The sequence below is a fragment of the Gallus gallus genome, chromosome 26 (assembly GCF_016699485.2).
Source record: "Gallus gallus isolate bGalGal1 chromosome 26, bGalGal1.mat.broiler.GRCg7b, whole genome shotgun sequence".
Lineage (NCBI taxonomy): Eukaryota > Metazoa > Chordata > Aves > Galliformes > Phasianidae > Gallus > Gallus gallus.
Genome location: NC_052557.1, coordinates 1,717,334 through 1,728,725, shown reverse-complemented (window position 1 = coordinate 1,728,725; position 11,392 = coordinate 1,717,334). Strand labels below are relative to the sequence as shown.

Sequence of the window (11,392 nt, the reverse complement as noted above, 5' to 3'; positions counted from 1 at the left end):
CTAGGACCCACATGGCATCCTCAGGACCACGGGCATGAGGTGGATGTGATGGTGCAGAAATGGTCCCCACCCCTCCAGGGAGGCTCACGTGGTGCCTCCGTAGCTCCATCTCTCCCCACCTGACCACATCCAGGCTCACAACCGGGGCAGCTCCGTGCCTGTGGTTCCCCCTGCAGCGTTCTGCTTTCCTCGGCAGAAGGAAGCCAGGACAATGGGTGGAGAGACCAGGAAAGCTGGTGGGGGCAAAGATCTCACTGCTGCCAGCGCAGGGGGCATGGAGGGGAAAGGCACAGCCAGCACTCGCCTTCCTTTTCCCAAGCCCCCCCACCCCTCCATGCAGCCTGCCGGGGCCTCTGGCCGCGGGAGCAATGCCTCCTGCTTTGTGCTGGCTGCAAGTCCCGGCCTCCAGATCGCAGGATGCTGTTGCCTGAGTCATGGAAATGGTTCAGACAATGGCTTGGCCCCTTTATAACTGGCCAGAGGGGGCAAAGCAGGGAGAACAAATCCGACCTTGCTTCCTGCGCGGAAGTGGGCCCATTGTTTGGGAATGGGCATGTGCTTTGCTCCTCACCAGCCTGGGAAAGCTGCAAAGCGATTGCGAGCAGGGAGTGAACCACATGGCTCCCCATCCATACAGGAATCCAGGCAACATTGCTGCCACCGCCCTCAGCAGGAGCCGAACCACTGCCCCAAAAGTCCCTCACACAGCCAAGGGATGCACATGGAACGTGGGCTCGCACTGTGCGGGTGTGCGCACACACAGGCAGACAGACACACATCTGCAGCCCATTAGAGCCGAGCTGATACGACAGTGCTAATGGGGAAGCTCAAACTCTCTCGAAACTGAATGGCAGCTCCGGGGCTGTCCTCACTTCACCCCTTTGCACTCACATCTTGTGGGCCGTAGGGATGCGGCACACCAAATGCTGAAAGTAGGAGCACAGAATCACAGAAACATCCAATATCCCAACTTGGAAGGGGCCCATCAGGATCATGGAGTCCAATGTAGGCAATGGGGGAAGACTGTTGTGACAGAGGTGCCCAAAGCCCCCCACGTCCGCAGTGTGTCCCCCTGCTCATAACAGCACAGGCTCTGAGCAGAGCTGCAGGAATCAACCTGCTGATTGTGCCCAGCCAAACCCCACCATTCCCCTGAGGCACTGCTCTGCTCCTGGAGGGTGTCCATGCACAGCCTCGTGGGCTCTAATCTGGCCTTAATAAAACCAAGATGCTCCAGGATGGCTCTGCAGGGAGAGCAGCTCCACCAGCACTCCAAAGTAAACACCAAAGTAAAACTGAGCAAATTGTGGTTCTGCAGGAAAGCAGAGCTGGCGGGGGCAAAGGGCTGAAGGTGCAGGTGAACCTCAGCTGGTGCACCAGCAGAAAAAGCTGGGCAGAAGGAAAGGCAAGGCTCCCTCCAGGCCAGCATGCCCACGGTGCCAGCTAAAATCCTGGCTCTCACTGTGCCCTGGACCACCCCTCCCAGTGCAGACCCCAACCACGGGTGACTTTTCTTAGCGTTTGCCCACACAGGAGCAGAGAGGCATCCTGGGCACAGGGCTGGAGCACAGATGCCATCCCAGGGTTTGGATGTCAGGAAGCCCCCAGCACTCTCCAGCTTCCCAAAATCCTGTCACATTGGCACCGCTGAAAGACACGGGGGGGGCCCACTGCTTCCAAATGCCTTACAGCTATAAGCAGCCAAAGCACTGCAGGCAGGAGGACAGAGTGCAGCTGCGAGCACCCTGGGCTCTGGGGGGGCTCCTGCCCATCACCCTCCCCCATCCATCACCACCAGAGCTCCGGGTGCTGCCACCATCACCATCCCAAGCCCAGGTACCCATCGCACCCCTCTGAGTGCCAACAGAACTCCAGCTCCAAACTGGGATTCAATGGGGAGAGCAAAACCACGTGGCGACGCATCTCTGCCACTCTGTTCCCAACCTGAACGCCTCTGTTTGTCCCCACCCAGAGCACAGCGAGCCCCGTGGCCACAGCTAGCCACACACATGGCAGCCGCTGGCTGCTGCTCTCCTAGGGGAAGGCCGTGGGGTGGGGAGAGCACAGCCATCCTGGCAGCCTGAAGCTGGGCTGGGGCAGTGCGGGGTGATGCTGAGCAGGACGCACCGCAGAGCTGCAGGGGGTGGGAGTGGGTGCCAGGACCACCCAGCGGGCAGGCAGGGGCCGGGGGCAGCGCGGTGGCACAGCCACATCCCCGGGCTCACTGCTGCCACCCGGGACGCGGCGTTGGGAGCCGAACCCATCGGCTCTGCTTCAAAGGCAGCCATGGGCTCCGGGGCCCTTCGCTCCCAGTTGGGCTCCAGTGGGAGCGCAGCACCGCCTGTGCCACCCACCGCCCACCGGCCGGACCCTCCAGCACAGCGACAGAGGGGCTTTTCTTGTGTCCCCCCCCCCCCCCCCCCCCCTTTGTTTTCTATTTAGTGCTTTTGTTCTCCTCTCTTTGGTCCTTTGTTCCAGCTTGTCCTTTGTTCCAACGCCTTTGGTTTCTCGTCCCTTTGATGCTTTGTCACTCCCTTCATCTTGGAGCTTTTCTTTCCCCGGGTTTTGAAGCTGGCGGTTGTTTTCTGTCCCTGCTCTGTGCTTGGCATTTTTATCCTTTCTCCTGTCTCGTCCACTCTTAGGTCACACGGGCCCGGCCCGGATTGTCTTCAAATCCCCATTTGTATTGTGTCGGTGCCGGGTTTCCCTGCCTTTATGTCCTTTCTTAAGAGACTCTCAGCGATTTTTTCTCCTCGCTGAGGGAAGCAGGGAGGGGGGATCGGGCTTAATTAATTACTCGGTGTAATCTTTAGATGTGCGGCACTGCAGGATGCGCGGAGCGTTATTGCTAATCGTTACGATTGTGATGGCGATGTTAAGGGTTAGCGAGGGTTTAAACACCACCTAATTGCAGCAGAGAGCTCCGACTTAGCAGAACTGCGTCGGGAAGAGGCAGGGCTGGGAGAGGAGCGGCGCTGCCACGGCACCGCTGGGGCGGAGGGTGAGCAAAGACGCAGCAAAGGGCTCGAATTCAGAGAGCGCTGCAGCACGGCGCCTCGAGGCAGCGCTCACAGCACAAACACGACCACAGAATCAGATACGGGCCGGTCAGGATCAGGGAACCGTTTTCCTCCCAGCGCGACTTCAATGTGCGGCGCCGTTGCTTTGCTTTGATTTAATGCCCCAAATATTCCCCCCCCCCCCCCCCCCTCCTCCCCGCCCGGACCTCGGTGATGCTGATCCCATCGGGATCCGCAGGGCACAACCCTGCTCGTTGCAGCATCTCAAGTGCTCGCCATGCAACCACAGCTCCCTTCCCACCAAACACCCCCCCCCCCCCCCCCCCCCCCCCAGAGCCCACTGCCGTCCCCAAAACACACGTTTAAACATCTGTATCTCACAGCAGTGACAGCTGTTAACCGGAGGAAGCAGCCAAACTTAGCAACAGGATGTACCCTCAGATAACATGATCGATATCAGCAGCGAGTGCCGGAGCCCAGCTGCGATGCTGGCTGTCAGATCGGCACCGAGATCAGCTCGCTCTGACGCTGCCTTCGCAACACCCCGAGTTCTCCCCCTGCAAATCACTTTGGGGTACCTCAGTGTCATCCCCATGGTTTGTGGTGGCACGGCGACAGCTCTCAGGGGGGAACATCACACCATGGCCGAGCAGATGGGGTGCTGCAGGTTGGGTGTTTGGATATCAGGCCCTGCAATGACAGCCATGTGCCACTGACAGCTGCTGCTGGGACCCTCAGTCCAGCATCAGGGCCAGGGGTGCAACCTGGGAGGCTCTGCAGAAGGAGTTTGCATGAGAGAAAGGGACCAAACGTGCACCAGCTCCACCAGAAGCCACAAACCCTCTTTGAAAAGGCTGGGAAAAGCCGCCTGATGGCCACCCTGATCTGCAGACTGGATGTGTGCAGAGCTGTGACCGACCCTCAAAGCAGTGCCATCCCCATCCTTGGGTGCCCCTTCCACGGTCACAGAGCTGGGGACAGGCACAGCAGCGTCCCAGCCTACTAAAAGTCCCACGTTCCTCCCAACCAAACATCAGATGTTTCAACCTGCAGTGCTCTGTTACAACAGCAGCCAGGAAAAGCCATCCTTCTGGTCTGCCCGGTTCTGCCCTCGGGCTCACGAGCACAACACGGGGCTGATAAGTGCTGGATGTGAGCCACCCAACACCCCACCCCGAGCTGTTGGGTGCTCACCCCGGGGTGTTGACCATACCACAGCCACGCAGCCACGCTCACCGCTGCCAGGCGATGCTCCAGCAGCCCTGCAGTGATGTCTGTGCTGCCTGCCTGCCCCGGCCAGCTCTCAGAAGGGCCAAACCTGTTTTTACGACAGAGCTGGCACCGGGAAGGCAGGGGGAAAAAAAAAACAGAACGAACCCCCCTCTCATCTATCTATCTGCAGCCATGCAAGGAATATTGTTCAGCGCAGCACAAAAGCATCCCTGAAAATAGAAGCGCCACGGCCAGGCCTGCCAGTGGCTGTGTGAGATAACGTCTACTTGCAAACAGTGTGCCTTTGTGCCGCTGTCACTGTCCCCATTGTTCAGGAGCCTATTGCCTCGGGGATATTGTTCCCTCCTTTTGTCTCAGCCCGGCTCCTTTTTGTTTGACTTTACTTACCATTTCATTCCTCTCCTTTGTGCCGGGGTTCTTTCTTTTGTCTCTCTCTCTCTCCCTTTTCTCTGTGTGATTTGTATTTAGCAATTGTTCCCGGCCCATTGGAAGCACAATGTGCTCGGGGCTCTTTTCTCTCCTCCATTCATTACCTATTCAGGTGGGTTTGGCTGCCGGTAGGTAAGCGGGAGGAGCGGGGGCTCAGAGCTCCATCCCAAAGCTCGGAGGAGGCTGAGCCGGGCGATGCCTTGGGGCAAAGGGGGGGTCCCGTTGTTCCCGAGCCCCGCACTGGGTTCCCAGTGGGGTTGTGACACGTGGCAAAAGGCGAACGGAACGCAGGCAGAACGTCACCCCGGCTCTGCTCTCTTAGCAGATGACTGCGGACCTCACCATGCACAGTGGTGACCACATGCCACAGCCTTTGTCCACGCCAGACCCGAGCCTGGCCAGGCAGCCCTAGTGGTTAAAGCCACCTAGAGTGTCCCGAGAGCCAGCTATGGGATGAGGAGCGCTGCTCCCAGTCAGTCCGCAGCAGCTCTGGGGAAGCACGGAGCAGCTGCAGGCCTGGCCCGGCTCCTTTGGGGCTGGCTGGATGCAGCCAGGAGGCAGAGACAGAGAGCAGAGGTGCCCCGGAGCGGCTCAGGGCAGAAGAACTGCGGCTCCTGCGGGGAAATGGGACCCCGCACCCCATCCTCAGCTCTGCCCCCCACGCAGTGCTCAGGGGTTTGGGTGTCCGGGGTGGGCACCGCCACCGTGGTTGCTTCTCCCCCAGGAGGAGGAGGTGAGGACGCATCAGGAAACCCTCAGAGCTGACAAGCGGCCATCCCCAGAAGCAACAATGCCGCATTGTTCTCCGGGGCTCGCACCGCATGACCTCGCAGGACCGTTCCATCCCTAACGCTGATGAAACCCCGAGGATCAAAGCTCTGCTGGAAGCCGCTTCCTTCTGCTCTCAGGCACAACCCGCGAGGGCTGGGAGGCTGCAGGACCCCGGGGCTCACCCCACAATCAGGGGACAGATGGGAGAGGTGGGTGCGGGATGGGAACGGGGACGTGGGCTCCTCGGGGACAGCCCAAGCCCCCGAGCCCAGGCAGCACCGGGCAGCGGGCGGAGCGCGGGGGGCGTGCCTGGGAACCAGCGAGGCGGTCTGGGATCCATTGTTTCATTGTTACGGCTTCAAAGGACAATGGGGCATTGTTGTCTCTGGGGATCCCATTGTTTGCTTTCGCTGCGGATCCCAGCCGTGCCGTGGATGGAGGTTTCCCGAGGGCCAGGCAGGCTCCGTGTGTGGGACACTAAATAACGAGGCAGGCATGTTCCCTTCCCACCCCTCTCTTTGCCACCCTTCCTAAAAAGGCACGATGCGTTGCAGCACGAGTGTGCCCACACAGGCCAGGGTGCAGGGTGGGCAGGGGCAGCGGGACCACCCATCCGAGCAGGGAGCAAAAACCAATGCAAACAAGGGGAGCTGAGCCCCACTCTGCATCACCAAGCTCCCGTGCTGCTGCCGAGGGAACCAGGGGTGTCCAGGGGTGCCCCAGCTGTGGCCCTGCTGTGTTCCTACTGCCCTGTTGGAAATAGCTGCTGCTGATCCCTCTGCACCCACAGGAGATGCAGGACCACTTTGTGGCGTCCCCTGAACGCCAGCATTGCCCAAGCACACGGCACAAAGGGCATCTGCTCGACTGCTGCAAAGCACAGCATCCCCTTCAGTACCTGGGGACAGGACAACTCGGCCCTGGGTCCCTGCTCTGCTGCCTGTACAGCATCCCATGCTGGGGACCTATTTGCATAGCACCTTCCTATGTAAAAATAAACCTCAGTGCTATGCAAAAGTGGGGAGGGGATGGAGCGGGGAGCTGAGCCCAGTCCATGGCTGAGCCCTGCAGGCCTGCCACTGCTCCAGCGCATTGGGAGATGGGCAGAGCAGGAGAGACCTTGTCCAGGGCACCCTTAGAGCACAGGGCTGCTCCAGGAGCTGGGGAAGGGAGTGACTCACCCATGGAGCTGAGGGTGAGTTTGGGGAGGGGGCCAGGGACATCACCCTGCAGAAACTCAATGAACTTGGAACAGCTCTGCCATATTCTGCCACCAGGCACAGAGCAGAGCCCCCCTTCCCAGGGGTCTGTGCACCCTCCCAGATGACCCAAAGGAGCTGGAAGAGCCGTTTTACATGGCCTGTCCCCCCTTTGCTCCCCCCCACATTCTGGATGGCAGCCCTTGTGCCAGAGGGCTGAAAGGATGCGTGAGATCTGCGCTCAGACCAGCTGCCACCAAGCATCTTTCCCCACTACCCACATGCACCTTGGTGCTGCCTGGGTGCCAGCTGACCCTCAGCCCCTGCCATCACCTCAGAGAGGGACAATCACAGTGCAGGGGAGCAGCAAAGCTCAAGCACAGCACAGGTAGCTCAGCCTCAGGCTGCTGAGCACTGGGAAGGGGTACTGCTGGCAGTGACCATTCCCAGCCCTGGTGCCACACAGATCTGGGCAGTGATCCCACCCTGCACCAGGGGCTCACTCATGCTCCCAGCAAGGCTCACTTACACAAATACAGACACACACGCATGCGCTCTCAGCCCCTTGAATAATACAATTTCCTCTCAGATAAAGAGTTCCTACCGCAGCCCCCCTTTCCCTCTCCCCCCAAACTAGCGCACGTCTCACGCACCCATTTCAGAGCCCACCTTGGGCTCTGATATTATCTCACTTCCTCGATATGAAATATTAGCTCTGTTGTTGATTTATGATAAAGGGATGGGCTCCAAAACACTGTACTTTGGGGAGGATGCAGGGGTGCAATGAGGTCTGCCGTGCTCCGAGTGAGAACAAAGCCTTTGAAGGAGCGGATGCTGTACCCGCTGCCGGCGCTGCCCATCGGTGCCCTGACACCTGCACAGGGCAAAGTGGGGGGCCCTGGGAGCAGCCTGAACCTCCCATGCTCTGCGGGGAGCTCGGGTGCTACCATCGCCCCTCTGTTTTGTAACTTTCTAATGCACAAAAGGCAGCTCTGGAAACTGTGCACGATGCCCCACCAGCTAGTGCTGGCCCCGCTACTAGCTCAGCTCACAAAAGCCACCGCTTGAACCATCTCCTTAGCTCTGCTCCGAGCCCCATCCGACCGAGAGCACAGGAGAGTGTCCCTGGAAAAGAGATTTACTTGGGAAGCAGATTGGCAGGCAGCAGGAGAGCTGCAGAGACAGCGGGTTGGTGTGCAGCGCTGCTCCGCTCAGCCGAGGACATCGCATCGCTCCATCAGCCACCACCCCCAGGGGGCTATTAGATATTGCTCCTATTTTGAAGACAAGAGACTGAAGAATAGCAGATAAGGGAAAAAAAAACTGAAAAGCAGCAGCCAGCATCAGGGCTGGACAGGGAGGGGAGTTCAGTCTGCTTTTGGAGCTCTGGCCCTTGCAACAAAGCAAGCCCTTGGGCAAACCTGATCCCATACGACTTTTCTGGTGAAATAGGCAACATCTAGAATAGAACCCAGGCATCCTGGGTCTTATGGTGAGTAATTAACACTCATATGTGAGCAATACAAACTGCCCAAACCTCCAGCAACCACGTGGCTTTGTTTTATCATGCCCCAAATCCTGCAGCGAGATTCTACACCAAGCAGAGCTGGGAAGAAACATCCCCATCCCTGCTGCAGACAAACTGCAGGAGACCAAACCTAACATTATGCACCATGACAACACGCTGGGTAAGGAGCACAGCCCAAAGACGAGTGCAGGAAACCTGGGCTTAAATATTCTGGCTCAAGGCACAGGAGAGAAGACAACCTGCAGGAACAGGGCGAAGCAGCACCTTGTGATGAACTCTGTGCATGCAAAGCAGGGAGTAAAATCCTCCCTGTCCAGCCCAGGTTAGGCTGGCAGAAAAGCAGCAGCATCAAGCAAGCTCAGCAACACAAGTCCAGCTCCTTGCACGCAGGGGCCCGCTGGTATGCAAGGCAGCAGAGCAGGGGGCGGGCGTTGCTGCTGCTAATGTGGCAGTGTCCCTGCTGAGGGCAGGCAAAATGCCCATGACTCATTTTTCCAAGAGATGTTACAAACAATAGTAATGATGCCCCTGGTGGGTATGAATGTGAAAAGGCACGATGGGGGGGGGGGCAGCCATGCTGGGCACCTTGTGTGTGGGCTGCCAACGGAGGGTACTGCCGCGAACAAAACCTGCTGCAGCCAGTTCTTGGCATTGTGTACGGTGAGAACCCTTCGACGAGGACTTCAGGGGGAGAAGGGTGAAATGGCTGCACAGCAAACTCCTCTCCCCAGGCATCTGATCTGCTTTTGACGGATCCCGGTCCTGTCTTCAGACTAAGGGGAGACTATTTTTCATTACCCATAGAGAAGAAGGGAGAAAGAGGTCCCAGACTATTCCAATCTCTGTGCAGGACTGGATCCAGAACAGCAAGCAGGAGCTTCAGGGAAACGTTACAGCACCATTTCAGGCCACTCTTCCTGAGCTCCTGTTTCTGTCCTCCACACAAGTTTTCCATATTCAGATGCTGCCCTAAGGGGACAGCTTCTAAGCCATTTGAGTCTTTGACCTTCCACTGTTGTCTGTTTGATATTATTATTTTTAGGCACACAATCCTTAAAACATACCAGTACTCGAAATACGCTCTCAGATTATGTCCACTAAGCACAGCGTGGTGAGGCTCTGGGAGGACACTGTGGGATGGAGGGAAGGTGATCCCCCGCTCGTAAAGCCCACTCAGATACAAATCCCATCCCCAGTCCCACCTGTGGTCCTCCTGCCAAGCCAGGCCTGTGACCTGCCTGGGGTGTGAGCCCAGCACCTCCACAAAGCCTGAGAGAAGTGAGCAGAAGTGCAGCAGTGACTTTCAAGAGCAGGGAAAAGCTCCCAGAAGCACTACTGGTCATTCCACTGAGACCAGGCTGTTGGCTGGCCCAAAGGTCCAGGTTCCAGCACGATAACCCCACAAACCATAGCCTCCTACCAGAGAACCACGGAGAAACTCCCCTTCAAGAAAGCCAGGACCACTCTGCCTCCCTGCTTGGGGCTGTTTCACAAGCACAGTCCCATGAAAAGACTGGGCTGGGCCAGGGAGAGCAATTCCCAAGTGCAACAGGGAAGAAATGCAGTCTTTTTCCCAGAACCCTGAAGCCAGCAGCAGAGAGCAGGCAAACATTTACTCAAGGTACCTTCCAGTGCTGTTAAAGGTGTTAACAGCTTAAAGAAAAAAACCAACAAAATAATCAAAGCAAACATTGCACAGCCCCACCTGGACCTGAGAGGGCCATCACCTGCCTGCCACAATCAATGCAGTGGTCTCAAAATGAAATGCTGTATGGTAGAGATCTCCGACTTCCTCAACCTGTGCCGTTAGTACAGACACTGGTCTTAGTTACTCATTGTTTAAGAAAGAACCAGCTCTATTCCTACAAGAGGGAAGAGTGAGGTGGTATCTGAACCTACCATCAGCTCAAGTTTTGCTTCTGACAGATATCCAAGCGCTGTTAGCAGTGAGAAAACTTTCGCTGGCTATCTCCACCATGGGCATTTTCTTTCCTGGAGAGGTGTGAACACTGCTGTGTGGTATTTTTTTTGCCACAATACAATATCACACCACAACAATACAGCATGCCGGGGCTCTCCTAATAATGACACCTCAATGTAGCTCCTTCATAAGGTGCCTTTACCCACCCCCAGACCCCCCCCCACTCCTCCTCACTCCCGCACTGAAGGGAAAGGAATTTGCACATTATGGAAAAGTACTTGCAAAAGCAAACACAACAGGCTTCAACACAGCAGAAAGCCAAGCAACGGGAGTTTTCTAAACACAGAGCTCAATTGTAAGCATTCACTCTACCTTGCTCCTCCTCACTGCCTCTTGCTCAGTCAAAACCAGAGCCTCGCGTTCCTCATTCCCTCCAGAAGCAGGGACACCTCAGCAGGGATAAGCCAGGGAAGGAGAGGGCACCCTGCCTGGCTGCTGCCCTGACAGAACGCAGCCCCACGCCAGACAGCCCGGTTTGCTTTCTTCCAGGTTGTTTGGGAGCCAATAAGGCTGCTTGAATGCTGGGGAACTCTGTGTTCCTGCAGAGGCTTATGACACTTAGCTGGAGGGGCAGGGAGCTGGCCGAGCCCGCAGCACCCTCTTCTGTCTAATGCACTCTTGTGCAGCCAGCTCGGGTCACCCTCCGTCTGGCACTGCACGCTCAGCCCGATGAAACATTACCTTCTGAGTGCCTCCAGCTTGGAAAGGCTCAGGAGGCTGGAAGGATTCGGGGTTAAAAAAAAAAATAAAAATCGGCAAGCATTTAGATGAGTCAGCCCTGTGGTTTTTATGAGGACAGACAAGTGCTTCTTGGGAAGGCAGTTCGGCAAAAGCAGAATTGTTTTTGAGCCCCATCTGTGTGCTGGTAATGCCTAGAAGCTCTGTTCTCGGGCCGCAGCACTCCATTGCCAGGCCCTGCACGAACAATGGGGCTGTATTTCCTCCTGGCCATTCACACACACTCGGACTCTCTGCAGTTTGTGTGGCTTCCTGCTTGGGAGCTTCTCATTTTCTTCTGCAACCCCCCCCACGCACATAATTACTGCCTATTTTGGTGCCTTATCATGAGATGCTTCAGAGCTGATTAGCTTGGACTTCCTTCCTCCCATCAGCAGCCTACTCCTATATTGACGTTCATTCGCGCTAATTTGATAATATCAGAGAGCAGAGGAGCTTTAGGAAGCATTACAGTGACTCGAAGTGCACAATTTGGAGTTGGCAGCAGCACTAC

The 11,392-nt window shown here is 57.0% G+C and overlaps 1 protein-coding gene across 1 annotated transcript in view; it reads right to left on the bottom strand.

Moving 5' to 3' along the window:
* Positions 1–10,673, bottom strand: part of SOX13 (SRY-box 13) — a 33,197-nt gene extending 22,524 nt beyond the window's left edge. The window contains exon 1 of the mRNA XM_015299128.4: positions 10,474–10,673. The gene's annotated coding sequence lies outside the window, so the exon portion shown is untranslated. The remainder of the gene's footprint in view (positions 1–10,473) is intronic.
* Between the last annotated feature and the right edge of the window lie 719 nt (positions 10,674–11,392).